Source organism: Manis pentadactyla, chromosome 11 (genome assembly GCF_030020395.1).
Source record: "Manis pentadactyla isolate mManPen7 chromosome 11, mManPen7.hap1, whole genome shotgun sequence".
NCBI classification, from domain to species: domain Eukaryota; kingdom Metazoa; phylum Chordata; class Mammalia; order Pholidota; family Manidae; genus Manis; species Manis pentadactyla.
Window position 1 is genome coordinate 45053571 of NC_080029.1, and position 18529 is coordinate 45072099.

The 18529-nt window shown below is 35.8% G+C and overlaps 1 protein-coding gene across 3 annotated transcripts in view; it reads right to left on the reverse strand.

The window, feature by feature from the left end:
- Window positions 1-18529, reverse strand: part of FBXO34 (F-box protein 34) — an 82104-nt gene that overhangs the window by 37916 nt on the left and 25659 nt on the right. The window contains exon 2 of one of the 3 annotated variants that reach the window (XM_057488447.1): window positions 9958-10001. The exons of the other annotated variants lie outside the window; for them this stretch is intronic. The gene's annotated coding sequence lies outside the window, so the exon portion shown is untranslated. The remainder of the gene's footprint in view (window positions 1-9957; window positions 10002-18529) is intronic. 3 annotated transcript variants of the gene reach the window in all.

Here is an 18529-nt window from a genome sequence, read left to right on the forward strand (position 1 = left end):
AATCCTTCTGAAATGCAATTCCCTGATTTCCCTGCTCACTCCTTCAGGCAGGCAGGCAAATGCCCTTCCCTCACCCTTAAAAAAAGGCTGAATGCAATTTAAGGAGGTTAAACAGAGAGTTAGGGATCACCAGGTGAGTTAGTTTAAGTTAACATGAACTAGATCCCAGTCCACGGTGTGTTGGTAAATAAATGTTTAACAAATAGCTGGGAGGTGGGGAAAGAGGGGTACAAGGGTAGTGTTATTATTTGCTGATTCCTGTGATATAAATATTCTTACCATGGCTGCTTCAAGCTACCAAATGATGTCATTGAATGCAGAGTTTAGAAGAGAAGCACAGTAGTCTATTTTTACACAATATTTCTACCATACAGATAAAATAGGTATAAATAACCCCAATAGTATCCATAATAACAAATGTGAGAAAATAATTAGGAAGTGGTAAGTTTTTAGTTTACTGATTTTATTTTTAATATAACATTTAATTCTAGGTTTGTATAATCTTTAATAATTATTGTATTTAGCAACAGGCTCAAAAAGTTGCTGAAAACTTAGCAATCAGCTCTGATATACTAGTACTAGTCACCAATCCCAGTCCATTCAACCATACCCTTCTCAAAAGGCTGACAGTCAGGCCTTACCTTCCAGGCAGGGAAGATTAGAAGAAACTTTTCTAAGGCATCTGACCAACTAGTCCAAGAAGAAAAATATAAAAGACAAATTTTGGAACTAAGATTGACCAGTCAGATCATCCTACAGTGAAGCTACACTGGTAAGTCCTATATGCATATTCAGAGCTTCCTATCAGATTTTTAGGATTCTAATCTTAAATATTAGCAAACAGCCAAGAAATGTTTGATATCTCTAGTATGAGATGGAAACAAAAAAAAGCAAATTGGAAGATAGACCAGGGTCAGCTTCATAGGCCTATGACCTTGGCAGTCACACAGCACCCTGCTCCATGTTACAGGTTTATTGCTCAGCTGCTGCAATTTTGGAATTCTTTAATAAATGTTGAACAAGGGGCTCCATATTTTTACTCTGTACTCAGCCCTGCAAATTATGTAGCTAGTCCTGATAGAGACTATGCAGGCGGAAGAAAACTCTGAGGAAAAAGACACCATTAAAATTTTAGAAACATATGAGAAAATATTACAAATACAAAGCAAAAACAGTATGTTTAAAAAAAAAAAACTAAGAAGTGAGAGAGAGCACAAGCATGCTTTCCTAGTAATTAAAAATGTAGTAGTTGAAATGAAAAACTCAATAGAATAGCATATAAGAACACTGAAAGATCAGTCCTAAGGGGGTAAAAAAAAGGAAAAAGGAGGGAAGAAAGGCATTAAAGTTCCCAGACTGAAAGGGTTGATCAAGTACTCAGCATAACAACTGCAACCAAATTCACAGTAAGGCACATTACTGTACAATTTCAATCACTGAGAAACAAAGAAAATAATCATCTTATCTCTACCTGATATTCAAAATCATCTTAACTCCAACTATTATTTAGGGATGTTCCTACATCATGTGATACCCAATCTGGCTCCCCTTAGGCAAAGGTGGTAGTTTACCTTCCAGGAGTTACCTCAGCAGTTAACACCAAATTGACTATCTTACCCTGGGTTTCCCTCTGCAAGCCTACACAGTCTTTCAGAACACTTTAAGGAGATCTGCCACTTAGCCCTGTGAGAAATTCAAATAATAAACACAATAAACTCTAGAATGTGCCTTTAAGGGGTCAAAATTTAAATTTCTTTCATACCTTTATTAATCCTGACACTAAATTAAAAATAAAAGCTTTCTGGTACATGAAAATTGCAATATGCAATATATTAACATAAATGAACAGCATGTGTTTTTATTCTATCTTTATAAAGCTGTCAGGTTGACTCTTAAGTTATTTTCAGAGTTTACAAAACACAGTTCAGGTAAGTAAATACTGTCCCATCTCTGTTCACCTCCAGACTGGATGATGATGGTGGTGATGGTCATCAAAGGATGCTTTAAAAGGAATCTGCTTAGCACACAGAACTGAGCCAATCTGCAAACATATATAGTCTGGCCAAGGCAGCAACACGTGTTTTCACTCAATCCCTTTAGAGTGATTTGATTTGTTTGGATTTGGTATAGAATCATTTTTGGATTTAAGGAAAACTAAACAAGGTTTTACAGAATGTTATGCTGGCAGGCAGGCATCCATGAAACAAACCCTAATCTAAAAAAGATCCCTTTTGCACTTAAAATAGAGGTGGGATAGACATACCTGAAGACATGGCCTACATTTCTCATCTTCATTCCATCTACCCCTGGCAAAAATTATCTTGTCTTCATTTTTAATTAGTAAGCCCTAGCATGGTAATGTGGCCTGCAGCATCATGAGCACCCCTCACACACACACTTCTAACTCCTGTCATATCCGCTCCCTCCACCACCACCATAAAATACTACTTAAACTTTTCTCAGACTGGCAACAAAAATAGCTGCTACCCAGAGTTTCTTCCTTTCTCAAAGCCAAATTAAATTATGCCATGTACAGAGAACATTCTTCCAGATTAGCGCCTGTGAAGCAACTTGATTTTACAACACTCAAAACTTCTTGTTCACGCTAAAGTGCTTTAGGGAAACTAACCTCTCCCAGCTTCTAGACAGCTGCACTTGGGTAAGTTCATCTTGTTCTTTGTCACCTCCACCTCACCCTCCCCAAAAAGGCAGCTTGAATTTTCTGTTTTGTTTTGTTCTTGAAACAACTTTCTTTTTCCATCCCGAGTTTCCCAAACTATTTCAGGGTTCTGACAATTCCACCAGTGGCTAAATCTCCTCCAGGGAATAGCTGCCTCATTATCACTATTAAAAACAGTCACTCCTAATACTGACTGATAAGGATCTGGAAACTCTTTGTAACTTTGGGAATGCAAATCCCACCCTACCCAATCTAAAGATAAATGCATTACAAATGGAATAACAGACTCACCACAGGATAAACCCCAGCAGTCTTTGTGTTCCAATTAAGTTATTGAGTTTGTGTGTATTCCTAATTCTTACTAATAGGAAGAATTTGTTACTATTTCCTTCCTCCTAACCAACAAATTACATAAATTAGTAAGAGCCAGACAAGCAAAAAAGAAAAAAGGCAAACAATACAAAATACTCACACAAAAACTCAGCAGCAAATGCCCTCATGTTTTTAAGGTCATACAGCTTTCCAACTGACTGTTTCAGAAATATTTTGTGCAGTACACGTGTTGTGACGGTAACTTTTGTTCTTGGCAAGCTAGTCCTCCTGGCTTGGGAAATCAACAGCAGATAACCTCACCTAAGAGGTCTTCTCCTACACCCCTCAAACTTCAAATGGAACAACTACTCCAAAACTTAATTTTTGTAAAAAGGATATCCCAAATAGAGATGATAACCATTTTGCTTCTATCTAGCTTGCTCAGTATTAGTGAAACATCACATAATCATAGTCCATCATTCTAGAAACCTGAGAAAGGAATACAGAAACGACTTCCCATCATCAGCACACAGTCCCTCTCAAAAAGCAGTGCCCACAAAGTTCATTTCGCATCAACCAGAATCAACCTAGGCCATTTTGCAGTCACTGCAGAAAACATGCGGTTCAGGGGCATTTAACCTTTTTTGCACCATGCTCCTTTGACAGTGTGTGAAAACTACAGACTCTCAGACTATTTCTTAAAGCAAAAATACACACAAAGAAAATCATTACATTGAAATATAGTTATAAATCATTACATTGAAATATAGTTATCAAACTACTTTTTAAATTCATAATATTAAATACACTTCACCTCTTTTTAATATATAAAATAACCAGCTGTAATGACAAATCTATTAACTACCATTATTTCCAAATTGTGACCAATGTATTTTCAACATACCTTCAGCTTCAATATTATAGGAAAATATCTGTGATTTCAATTAATGACAGTCACAGAGACTCCTAATTTGCTGTGGCTTGAAGGAAATGGTCAATTTCAGTTAGTAATTAGTGAAAACAAGTATCTAACACTTTTCTCACTTAAATTCATGGACCCCTGAAGCTTTTAAAGCATAATCATTCTAGAGCATTTAAAGAGACAGTTAACAGATCACTTAGTTCAACCTCCTCATTTTAAAAATAAGGGATCTATATGGAGGAATTAATGATATTACTTGCCTGAAGTATCTTAATTCCAAATCACTGCTTTTGTCTGAAAACCTGAACCTCACATCTAGCAATAGTTAGTACTTATTTCAAGCTCCAACCTCAGTAAAATGAAAATAACCCAAAAATCAAATTTAAAAATCCATATTCAAGTACTACAGCAGTACCTTTAAAGTAAGGCTATTACCAATGAATTCTATAAGAAATCAAAGGTGAGTTACTCTTGTTCCTTAGTATACTTAAATATCATCAAATTCTGATTTACTACATTAAATATTTTATGCTATCCAGTGGATCTCCCAAACTGACACCTAGAACTAAGCACCTTTGAGTGGAAAAGATGCTTAAAACAGAAAGTATTGTCCTTGGAGTAAGACCATTAAAATCTATGTGCCCCTAATTCTAGGCAAAACGCTTCTTTTCCCTGGTCCTCCATTTCTGAATCAGTAAAGTAGCAATAAATGTTAACAAGCACATAAGACTGTCATGAAGTTCACTGTCAGTCTCTTTCTCTTGAAGGAGCTGATGAGGAATATATGATTCAAATATAACCTCAATAAAGCAATAAGGAAGCTTTTCTGAGTTCTGCAAATGGATATTCAGTTTCTCCTCCTACTCAATAGTTACTTAAAATAGAATGAAGTATGGCATAAATAATAACCTTCCATATGGTCAGTATACAACCTGCAACAGTCACTCAAACAGCCAGCAGTTTTTCCATAGAAACTCCTTATTTAATAAGAAATTACATGGTATATGAAGAGCTCATGTGCCTCAACAACCAAAAAGCAAATAAATCAATTAAAAAATGGGCAGAGGATCTGAACAGACAGTTCTCCAAAGAAGAAATTGAGATGGCCAACAGACACATGAAAAGATGCTCCACATGGTTAATCATCAAAGAAATGCAAATTAAAACCACAATGAGATATCACCTCACACCAGTAAGGATCGCCACCATCCAAAAGACAAGTAACAACAAACGTTGGCGGGGATGTGAACAAAGGGGAACCCTCCTACACTGCTGGTGGGAATTTAAATTATTTCAACCATTGTGGAAAGCAGTATGGAGGTTCCTCAAAATACTAATAGAAACACCATTTGACCCAGGAATTCCACTCCTAGGAATTTACCCTAAGAAAACACAATCACAGATTCAAAAAGACATATGCACCCCTATGTTTATTACAGCACTCTTTACAATAGCCAAGTATGGAAACAACCTAAATGTCCATCAGTGGATGAATGGATAAAGAAGATGTGGTACATATACACAATGGAATATTATTCAGCCACAAGAAGAAAACAAATCCTACCATTTGCAATAACATGGATGGAGCTAGAGGACATTATGCTCAGTGAAATAAGCCAGGCAGAGAAAGACAAGTACCAAATGATTTCACTCATTTGTGGAGTATAGCAACAAACAAAAGTGAAGGAACAAACAGCAGCAGACTCACAGAACCCAAGAATGGTCTAACAGTTACCAAAGGGAAAGGGACTCAGGAGGGAGGTGGGAAGGGAGGGATAAGGGTATTATGATTAGCACACATAATATAGCAGGGGCACGGGGAAGGAAGTATGGCAGAGAGAAGACAAGTAGTGATTCTGTAGCATCTTACTATGCTGATGGACAGTGACTGTAATGGGGTATGTGGTGGGGACTTGATAATAGGGGGAATGTAGTAACCACAATGTTGCTCATATGAAATCTGAGCATAAGATTGTGTATCAATGATACCTTAAAAAAAAAAAAGAAATTACATGGTAAAGATAACATTACTGTATACTGAAAAAGTAAAGGAATTAAAACCAAAGGCCATTCCCAAATTTCTAAACCAGACAGAAGTAAACATTTGGAGGTCAAGAGCTGCACTGCACAAAACAATTTATTAAAAGTGCATAAGCATTTAAACATGCAAGTGAAAAAAAAATACCAATAGAGGCAAGTCCACTCAACTTCTTCCATACATTTTGTTTTGTCTGCCTCCATGAAAAGAATTCAGAGTGGTCAGCTGTAGACATGTCAAAGTTGTAGTGACAAATATGCAAACATTTCAGTTGACTAGGAATGATATACAGAAAATACAGTAGGTAGCCCAGCTAACACAAAAGGTTGTAGTACAAAAATTTGTTAAACACCAGGGGTGGAAAAAAGAATGATTCTCTATCATATCCTCCTGTTGCACCCTTTTATTTGCAGTCATAATTGCAAGCTGTTTTAAAGACAATGGCATTGTTACTGAGGGTAACTTCATGCTGTGCCAAAGCACATAATACAGCAATCCAGAACAATCAGTCTTACTTTCATGAGAGCAAAGGTTGAGGCCAAATGAAATGGGTGGATACCATATTAAATGATCTTGGAATTAGCTAATAGGACATAGGAAAAAATGATCCTAAGGCAGATGCTAAGTTCTCTTCCTCCTTTACACAATAAAAATGTTTAGTATCTGAAAATCACCAGTCGAGGTTCCATTTACTTAGACCTACATATGGCCTGGTTTTAAGCATAAAGATGCTTATTATTTTCTTGTATAATCTCTAAATTTAAATAAATAAACTTAAAAAATAAAATTTTAAATGCAATGGAGACTAGTTTTGACATATAATTTTTAAAAGGATGCTGTGTAGAAACTAAGTGAAAACCTTTAAATATAAACACTGCAACTCTATAAAGAAAAACCACACATTTCACAAACATTTAAGTGGAAATGAAGGCAAAACCATACTGGGTAATGTCTGGTTTGCTGTGGGTATTCTACTGCTCCTCTTCCTCAGGGAACAAAAGTATTTGCCCATATGGTTTTCCTGACTCCATTTTTCTAATCATAGTAAAGTCCAAATATTAAGCAGTTGTGTTTTGAAGTTTGGTGATCGCATAACTCAGCTTCACATTTACTTTCAAGCAACGTATAAACTAATTATTTTTAAATGACTGACTGGGAAAAGATGACTATGTAGAGCTGACCCTTGAACAACACAGGCTGTAACTTTGCAAGTCCACTTATACCCTGAATTTTTTCAATAAACATATTGAAAATTTATTTGGAGACTTGTGAGAATTTGGAAAAACACTTCCTTTCTCTAGCTTACTTTATTGTAAGAATACAGTGTATAATACATAAAACATACAAAATGCATCTTAATTCACCATTCATGTTATCGGTAAGGTGTTCTGATCAACAGTAGGTTATCAGCAGTTAAGTTTTTGTGGAGTCAAAAGTTATACACAGAGTTTTGACTGCACAGGGGGTCAGTGCCCCTAACCCCCCAGTCTTTCAATGGTGAACTGTATTATATACATGCACACATATCTAAAGAGGCCTTCCTGCTGAAATGTACAATTTATTTGATAAAAACACTGAACTACTACTAGACCACAGAGCTTTAAAATGTGACGCTTTGTAACTGTGACATGTCAGTATTTTATTCGATGTATTCAGTCTAAATTAATTGCATTATCACACTGTGCTTTGTCACACTGGCTTCAAGGCAAAAATTGGAAAAGGGATGCAAAAGAGCTTTAACAATGATATGACTTTACAATCACACCAATGGAGTTTTATACACAGACCCAGTAATTAGTAGTAAAATGGAGGAAAAATGGGGGATAAAATTAAGGTCTTGGGAGAAATCCCACCACTGAATGATTCAGCGCATGTTTTTTACGGAACAATTTTAATAGCTTGCTTTTAAGTTTCATATTTTTTACACTTTTAAAACAATTAAGTAATTGCTAGTGTGAGAAAAATATATTGCTCAAACTAAACTGAAAGGGTTGTTGAGAGAGGAGTGTCTTCTCAGACAGGCTGTTTTTAAAAGAACTCCAAAGCTTAAGCTCTTTGGTAGTTCCTCAGTAGGTTCAGTATCTACTGCCCTCATGTGCTCTAAAAATAGGAGCCAATTATGACAATTTGTGCCAAAAAGCACACACACACAAAATAGGTAAAACCCATATATTTAATAATAAATCTTTTGTAAAAAATTCTGAAAAATCAACCAGTCTCACAGAGGTACAAACCTAGAAAGATAATTACAATAAAAATGGGTTGGCCACCTAAATTATTTGCTATTTATATTAACTTTAGGCAAAATAGTTTATTACTATTATTTAAGACTACGGCCATACTTCTAAACTTATTCTGAAAATTAGGTGAGAATGAGTCAAGTTTAGTGCTTATCCAAAGCACTCCAAAAAGCAAAACAGAGGGACACCACACATCTCAAAATGCCATTCCCCAAAACACTGCCCAAAGCAAATTTTTGTATATTGGCTTCTATTTTCCTCTTCACCTCTAAAAAAAGGACTATGTAATCCTTTTATTTCAGGTGGGGGAAAGAGAGATGGCCATACGTAATAAAAAAAGATGTACGCTGCTGCAAACCTTTTTGTCTAAATTATATATTATTAAAAATAATAAATTACTTTAAAACGAGAAAACATAAATGAGAAAATTTCAGCTGTTTTATGTATTTGGAACCAACTTAAAGGTCAAAAGAAAAACGGCTTATTGAACAGAACATAAAAGACTAAAAATCATTCATTTCAATCAATACTCTTAAGTTACAGGAACTCTACTATTTTCTTGACATTTGTGGAAGCTGCAGTTTGGGGTATTTTGTTGCTTTTGTTTTGCAACTAGCTGACTGCTACGGATCAAAGGAAAATCATATGAAATCATAAGACTATTCAAGTTAATTACTCAAAATTATTAAAGTAGTAGATATGGAGAGAATGAAAAACACAAGGATTCATTGAAAAATTTACCCTTAAGTGCCTTAAGATTATTTCTAATTCGTATCCAAATGTATATATTCTGAAAGATATTTTCATGGATGAGAATGACAGTGATGGTGTTAATGAAATAGGTGCTGGTGTTTCAAGGATTCGAGATAATCTGCTATTCCCAACATGAAAAGTACAGCATTCAATACTGGCAGATGTTTTAAAGCCTTTAATGATAGAATGAAGCTACCACAGTAAAAGCTAAAATCAAAAGCGTAAACATAGACCTAGAGCCAATTTTATCAGAAGTTAGACATATACTAATTCATATTAAACAATTTCATCACTTTAGCAGCAGACATGTCACTATAACTAAGCAAAAAGTCCAAATACTATTCTTTCCCTTATGTATCCTTAACAAGGTATCAGATTTCCTGATTTATTTTCTGATGTAAAATCCTAAATTTGTGTAACACATATACAATTTTATAAACACCCATTACTGAGGGGCTTCTTAAACCCACATTCTTAAAAAAATGTTACATGTTAAATTAGGTGGCATTTCCCTCCATAATTTAGCTTAATCATAAGAATTTTCCTCAATGACTCTGGTCAAAGTCTAGCAATGTACCTACATTGCTTAATGCACTAGTTTATGATACTTCTCACATTAAAATTACTTTATAACATCAATCCACTAAAAAACAAAAACAAAAAACTGACTCCTGGTCAGGTACAAAACCACTAATTATAAGTGTCAATTCTCTCTCCTCAAAAGAGTAAGGATGCAGTTTTACAGTGACAACGTCTACATTGTTTTTGAAAGAAAGTCACAGCAGTTGAATTAAATATATGTGAAGGCCCTCATTTCAGATGCTACCCCAACTCCAAATCTAGTATTACAGGAGAGGATAACTTAATATAGAGTAGGAAAACCCCACAAAATCCTCTTTAACCAATGGAAATACTCAGAAAAGAGGCTCTGTCTGTCAGCACTTACTGGGGTGTGGTATTAGATTCCTGTAAAGTGGTATAAAATTTTTGTTTATCACCAGAAAACACTGACCTTTAGAAACATGGGACTTGCTCCTTGGTTTACTCTTTAAGAATCTGCAGTGGAAAACAGAGTAATAAATAAAACTCTCCAAGTCTAGAAGTACATACATGAAAAATACTCAGCTTCAAATCCCAATTTTGTAAAACTAAACTGACGTATTCTGAGAACTGAAGATGGCAATCAGAATAGATACCCCTTATTTAAAGTCTCCTAAACCTTATCTGCAGTATTAATTCAACAACTGGCAACACTAACAAAACATCGCAGTTCCTAGCTTTAAAAAAAAAAAAGCAGGAAGTGTTTCAAGTTAGGCATTTTTATATGTTGTGGTGACAGCTCCTCAAAGTCTGTCTTTCCAATCATTAATAATCATTACTGAACACTATTTCCCAAGACTTAAATGAGGCCCAAAGGACAAATTAATAAAACAAACACCAGCGCATCCCTGCTATGGTGCTGACATTCTAAAGGGGAGGACAGAAAAATTATTCAAAAACATGTAAGAGCTAAAACTACAAAACTCTTAGAAGAAACATAGACATAAATGTCCATGACCTTGGGTTAGGCAATAGTTTCTTAGATATGACACCAAAAGTACAAGCAACAGAGAAAAAAATAGACTCCACCAAAATAAAAAACTTTCAACTACCAAGAAAGTGAAAAACACAACCTCCCAGGACAGGAGAAAATACTTGCAAATCATGTACTTAATATGGGATTTGTTTTTAAAATATGTAATGAATTCTTGGACCTCAATATGAAGACAAATAATCCAATTAAAAAGTGGGGTAAGAATATGAATAATTTATCCAAAGAAGATATACTAATGGCTAATTAAGCACATGAAAAGATGTTCAACATCATTAGCCATCAGGGAAATGTAGATCAAAACCAGAATGAGATAGCGCTTCATACACCCACTAGGATGGCTTGAAACAAAAAGAGATAATAAACACTGACTGGGATAATGGATAAATAGGAATCCTCATACTTTGGTGTAGGAAATAAAATATGCAGCAGCTTTGGAAACAGTTTGGCATTTCTTCAAAAGGTTAAATACAGTTACCATATGATCTAGCAATTCCACTCCTAGGTATGTACTCAAGAGAAATTAAAACATGTCCACACAAAAACCTGTACACAGATGTTCCTAACAGTATTATTTATAATAGCCAAGAAGTGGAAATGACTTAATGTCCATTAATTGATGAATGAATAAACAAATTGTGTATATTCATATAATGGAATATTAGTCTGCCATTAAAAGGAATAAGGTATGGCCATGCTACAACATTGATAAACCTTGAAAACACGCTAAGTTAAAGTAACTGACACAAAAGACCACAAAATATATGATTCCATTTATATGAAATATCCAAAACAAGCAGATCTAAAGTGACAAAAAGTAGAGTTAGAGGTTGCCAGTAGCTGGGAAGGAATGGGAAGAATGCAGAGTGACTACTGAGTATACATATTCTTTTTGCTATCTTCATGATACTAAACAGTACTCTCAAGATTTGAATCAAATGTTCTAAGACTGATACTGGTGAGGTTGCCCAACTCTGTTAATAGCCCTGAACTATATATACTTTAAATGGTTAATTGGTGATATGTGATTATTTCAATAAAACTGTTATTAAAAATAATGTTTACAAAGCACTGTGAAGTTGTACAGGATATTAAGGGAATACATAAAAGGAACCTTCACCTAATTTGGGAAATCAGAGGAAGGTTAAATGAAGACCTGGATGCAAAAGCACTTTAAAGCATGAAAGTGCATGGTTTGTTTGAATAGCTGCAAGTAGCTAAGAGATTCAAGAATGGCTGGACTAGAGTGATGAGGTATGAGTTGGTAGTGACAGAGCTTACATTTATTGAACCTTTACCTCCGTGCCAGGCACTGCTTACTCCAAACACTTAAGTATACCATACTTAATCCTAATACCTCCTTCAGGTATAGATGGTTATTATACCCATTTTATAGACAAGGAATTTGAGGCATAGTGAAGGAAAGCAACTTAGCCAGGTCACAGCAAATGGTGCTATTATGACTTGAACCAAAGCATTCTGGACCCAGAGTCCCACACTGTAACACTTCAATACCTACCCTTTCCTGGAAATTATCTATCCATTACAATGGACACAGTTTTATATATTCAATCCTATACAGTAATCAGATCCACTATACATTTACACACGTTTCTTTGGTTGAGCTCAAGATGACACACTTAACTTCGGTTTACAGATCATGTTTTATAATCTTTAAACTCTGGAATCACTCTCAGCAAAGCAGGTTGATGACTTATTAGCATCTCTGAGAACTGAGATTTCCTGAAAGATATCTCCCATCTTACCCTTAACTGGTGGGGCATTTACTCATTATATTATTAAAATTATCACTGTGTGTGTGTGTGTACAGTTCCTGAACCAGTATAGCAGAATGTGCTTAGAACTTGTTAGCATTTGTGTAAGAAAATGGATCAAGCTTATGTTCCCAACATGAATATCTGCATGGATGACAGTGCCTTTTACTGAACCTGGGGAAAGACTGTTGGGAGAAAAATTTTGAGTTCTGTTTTGGGCAAGTTGAGGCAGAGACATCAAAATCAAAATAAGTGACAGTCAGTTGGGTCTAGGACCTGGTCCTCAGAAGAACTGGACCAAGGAGGTAAATTTGGAAGTTTGTGCCCATAGCATGGTCATTCAAGCCAAGATAACAGACTAAAAATCAATGCCTAAGCAGAAAGCAGAGACAAAGAAAAGATCTTCAAACATAGGTTTTCAAATTTCAGCAAGCATCACAATCACCTGGAGGGCTTTTTAAAATACAGAAGGCTGAGTCCTATCCCCAGTTTCTGACTTAATAGGTCTGGGTGGGGCCTGAGCATTTTCATTTCTAACAAGTTCTCAGGTGATGTTATTTCTGTTTTGGGACTCACATTTGGAGAATCAATGACCTAGAGCAAAGCCCTACAGAACTCTAACAGTTAAAGTAGAGGATAGGAACTTCCAAAAGTGACACAAGGAGCCAGAGTAAGGTAGGAGAAACACTACTCCAATTAAATTATTTTTACCAAGGTCACCAGCAACCTCCCAACCGATAATCCAGTGGAAACTTATAACTCATTAAATTCTACTTGTAACCAGTATTTACTGAGCACCTACCATATGCCAGGCACCTCTGCCCCTGAAACCTGACCCCATCCTCTTCCTTAGCTTCTGAAATACACTCATTTCCTTGCTGCTGCTGCAGCTTTTTTGAGCACTGTTCTCTTGCTCCTCTCCTTCCATCCACTTAAAGCATTTCATGGATTCCGGGTCTTCTCTTCATTATGCAAACTCTCCCAGGGCAAATGCACTTAATCCTGTAACTCTGAACATCATCTAGCTGCCAATAAATTTTCCCACACCTCATCACTAGAACTTACTTTGCCGCCAGGCTTCAGATACTATTTCCAACTGCCAACCCAACCGGACATTTACAAACTAAGAGTCTTTCTTTCCTTATTTTCTCTTCAAAAAGCACAACCATCTAATGACTGCTCTTGCACTGTTCACCATGTAAGAACTTATTCACTATGTAAGAACTTGTTCACCATGTAAGAACTTGTTTGTTATCCTTCAGAAGATTGGAGACTGTTGAGAATTAGGCTTGGGGTTGATTAATGATTGTGCATTGAGTCCCCTATACAGAATTTTATTGTTGTTAACAATCATTTGATCAATAAATATGAGAGATGCCCTCTCAAAAAAAAAAAAGTTCCAGCAAAGCACATTAAAAAACCCCATGTAATCAATTACTCTTCTTGGTGCACTTATGCAAATAATCAAGGCAACTGTTAATTATTTTCTTAATCTAGCTACTTCTAATAAAAATGAGGGTGATTTTAGAGAAAAAAAAAAAGCACAACTATCTATTCCCAAAACAAGCCAGAAATCTATGAATCTTCCTACAGCAATTGTTCTCAATCTTAGCTATATATTAGAACTCCTGGTGACCTTAAAAAAGAAAGAGTAACACCTCATTTGTAAGTCGAATAATATGATGCCCTTAACACACATGCCTGTAAAGTGCTTAGCAAAAATGCTATGAGCACTCAAGGTAAGGGAGCTTTATAAACACTTCAAATGTTAGCTCTTCTGAGGTCTTTTCTGAAGTTTCTGATCAGAATCAACAGTTCTTTAAGCTATTTCATTTTTTTTAAATGAAAACAAAAAAACTCTAAGTTCCTCTTAGGTAAACTTACAAAACTTAAGTTCACATTCATATTTCACATTTTCCAAATATCCTTCAGTATAGGTCCTCACAGTTGATTTATAAAGGGAACACCAAAAGCTGTTTAATAATAGATCACTAGAACCATGGATTTCTCGTTGGAATTTGACCCATGGATAAGAGACAACACAAACCAGTTAGTGAAGTGTATTGTTCACAGAGTCATTCACAAAGACACTGGTGAGCCAAAAGTGAAAAAAAGAGACACCAATATATTCAAACAAGCTAATAGGAGAAGCCCATTATACAATACAATATTACTTAAAAGTGTTTGCAAATGAGACATTCAACTCTGTAGTGATATCAAAGCATGCTTGCACCTCTCTTCTTTGGTTGCTATTTTGTATTTTGAATATTTTCAAAAGAGAATGATGAAGATTTAAAACAGCCGCTATCTTTGGAAGTATAACGCTGTTTGTGCCCCTTGCCCAATGATGTTAGCAAATCTATTTTTTTTCAAGAAAAATATTTCTTTCTTTACTCCTCACCCACATTGTTAGGTTTTCATAGCTCTGATCAATGTCTTTTTCCCTCACATTTGGAAATATGGTTATACTTCATACAACAGAGTTCTTTAAAAAAAGGGCAGTGCAAACCTCTCCAGACACCCTTATAACTGTACGAAAATATAAGTAAAGCTTATTCCCATTGAGTTTGTCACCTAACAACTATTAAGTCCCTCTCCACTTAGTAGGCAGGCAATTTTTTAAAAAGGTTGGTTTTTTAGTGTGTTTATATATCCTAGTGGTATCTGCATACACATTTTATTTTTTAAATTTGTAATGTAATTCTGATTAATTTGTAACACAGATATACTACTGATTCATTTAGCTTAAGCAAATACACAACAAATAAAAACAACCATAACCTTTATTACAATTGCATTTTTGGTAGTTTTTATTCTTTCATTTTTTACATATTCCATGCTATTTGTGAGCTATCCTATTGTGTTACAGTTTTAAGAAACTGACCATCTTGGGTGAAAATGGAAGAATTCTACAGCCTTAAATGAACTTACTGACTCACCATGTGCCCATCTCTGATTAATTTGTCTGCAAATGAGACATTCAACTCTGTAGTGATATCAAAGCATGGCTGCACCTCTCTTCTTTGGTGCCATTTTGTATTTTGAGTATTTTCAAAAGAGAATGAAGATTTAAAACAGCCGCTATCTTGAGAAGTATAACGCTTTGTTCATAAAACAAATAATTTGTTACAAAGTAATCAGAATTACATTACAAATTTAAAAAATAAAATGTGTATGTAGATACCACTAGAATATATAAACACACTAAAAAACCAACCTTTTCAAAAAACTGCCTGCCTAGTAAGTGGAGAGGGACTTAATAGTTGTTAGGTGACAAACTCAATGGGAATAAGCTTTACTTATATTTTCGTACAGTTATAAGGGTGTCTGGAGAGGTTTGCACTGCCTTTTTAAAGAACTCTGTTGTATGAAGTATAACCGTATTTCCAAATATGAGGGGAAAAGACATTGATCAGAGCTATGAAAACCTAACAATGTGGGTGAGGAGTAAAGAAAGAAGAAATTGAAAGGCTTTTTTCCAGTTTTATTTTTCTAGATTTGGGTTAGTTTATAAATGAACAAAATGCGTATATAATCTAAAGGTTATCTATTTCCAATATGATACTTGAGTCCTTTTTATATTCCTTAAAGGTCACACAGTGTGAACCTCTCCAGTGGTACGTAAGTCATTCCACCAACAAGCACTGTTTAACTTTGGATAGCACTGCCAAAGGACTAGTAGAATGCTTTTCAAACTTCAAAATCTAAATGCAAAAGAAGGAAGTTTATTTAATACCATTTAATAGTAATAGACCCTGGTACATTCATGGTCACAGGTTCACAGGGGTATATGAGGTTCATCTCAAACATTTCTCAGCAGATCACCAAGCCAACTGGCACAACCAAGAATTTTTCTCAAGTTCACCTGAATTCCTGTAGGAAAAGGAGCCATGAGAGATGCAATAGCAGCAAGGCAAAAACTTGCTAGTTCAATTCACTTAAAAATATATTTACTATTATAAATGGGTCTCTAAACAAATTGCTAAAATTTAAGGAACTGAGAATGATTTCGGTTTTGTTGTTTTCCTCTGTCACATCCAAAGAGGGGATACACTATTGTATCAGAACAACCCAGTACTTCTACTATAGTCAGTGATTATAGAATGTCCTTGATTACTTCTTATACTCCATTCTCTCCAATTTGTCAACAGACCCCTCACTGTAGTTCAAAAAGAAAATACTTCTCACCCACTTGGACACAGAACGACAAGGGCCTTCCAGCAGCAGGTCTAGTGAGACAACTCCTCTTTACATCAGCCCCACAGGATCTGTACGAATGACAGCCTTCAGGGGGAACTGAAATTGTCTCTCTTTACTACCTTTGTACCCAGATTCTCTCTCCTCCAAGGACACATTTCTTCTCAGGCAGTAACTTGCTCCTGGGAGGCATGGATGCCTACCCTCCACACTTAAAAAACACTTGTCTGAACCTGCTGGGCTCACGACACCCTTTGTGTTCTTTCACAGGTGTGATTATTTCTATTGGTGGGTGGAAGTGGACAGGAAGATGAGGGAGAAGGACATTAAGAGGATTCACAACAACAACAAACATGTCTCCATGCTACAAAGTCCCAGGAACTTTACAACAATGGAAATAAATAACGGGATCCAAATTCTTCCCTTCCCAACAGCCCCACACAGGCTAACACCTAAACCAGAGACTCCAGTCCTAGTTTAGCTCCACACTGCAGGGTGGGTGAGTTGTCCCAGCTATCAAATTCTAATTTGTGATATTTGGTAAAAGTTAATAAATCATGGCATCATGTCCTTAGTTTAGACAGAGTAATTTACACAAAAGATGCCGCCCCAAATAAAATTTTAAGCAGTATGTCACCTCAATTCCTGTAAAGCCTGGACTCTGCTCTGGGAGTAGCCATTTCTTAGTTCCACAGCCTTGGGCGAGTCATTACTTCTGAGACTCATTTCAGAGTCCTAATGCGGATTAGATCACTCAGCACAATACCTGTAGGTACCATAATTATGCAGATTGGTCACTGTCTACTGTGTTCAAAGCAACCAAAATTAATACTCATTCTTGTATAACTGTTTTTCAACAGCTGGGGCAGTTCTCGTAATGCTGTTAACAAATGGCAGGCACTAAAATTTTACTGAAAGAATGGCCTATGCTTTAAAAAAGGGAGGAAGGAGGGGTTCGTACAAAGCCCTAGAAATTAATGCATATTAAAGTATTTTATCTACATATTTTTTTCTAGGTTGTTCTATTATATCAGAACACAGGCCATGGTGGGTACCTACTACTCCAGTCAATGAATGCACCATGTCCTTGACTATTTCTTATATACAGTCTGCTCCAATATGCTCAATATATTTGTTTTCAGAGGTTACTCCACAATGAGAACATGAAACTACCTTTGATTAAATTAAGTAACTTCAGGTGCAAACATTAGTCTCAAGATTTCCTTACCTCAGGATCTCTGCATAAGCTCTGACAACTCTTAGACTGTTTACTACTTCCTTTATTCACTGGAAGAAGGAAACATATCTAGTTCAAATCACAGGCAAGTAAATCTCTTATAGTTTGACATATTTGCCCAAAAACTAGTTAGATTGGATTTATGAAAGACCTTGCCAAAGAAGGAAAAATTATTTCTTAGACTTTCATCAATTCTTTGGTAAACCCAGGAAACACCATGCAATTTGTTTCCCACAGCTAGTAAGTAACCACTTAGCACTACTTTCTAATTATAAAGCCTGTTCTAGCAGAGAGTATTCAGATCCACTGCAAAATATGAGAAAAGTAACTACTAAAGGGAGTTTCCTTGAGAAGATTCCTCTACTCCAAAGCTTTCCTCCAAACAAGACACTATGGAATCACTTAAGATGAGCAAGGGCATTTCGATTTCTTTCCTGTCAACTGACCCAACATCACACAAATTTCCTATATAATCAAGTAGATGCAAACTAACAGATGGTCATTATTCAGGTCCAAATGTCTGATGTTAGCTGATAAACAGAAATAAACTCCAAAAGTCATCTCCATTTGATGTCCTGCTATTCAAACTTAGAGGCTTAGTTGGAATATTCTTGACAGTAAACTGTTTTGAAGCCTCATGAAAACAATTATCATATAAGGAACCAGAAGTTGCTCCTTTACTTTTGTTCTCATTAGACTTTGTGCCCGTGACTTTGCAACCAGCTTGCCCTCCCTGATGCTGACCTGCATTTACACTTTTTGGCCAGTCTGCTCCCTTGGTCCC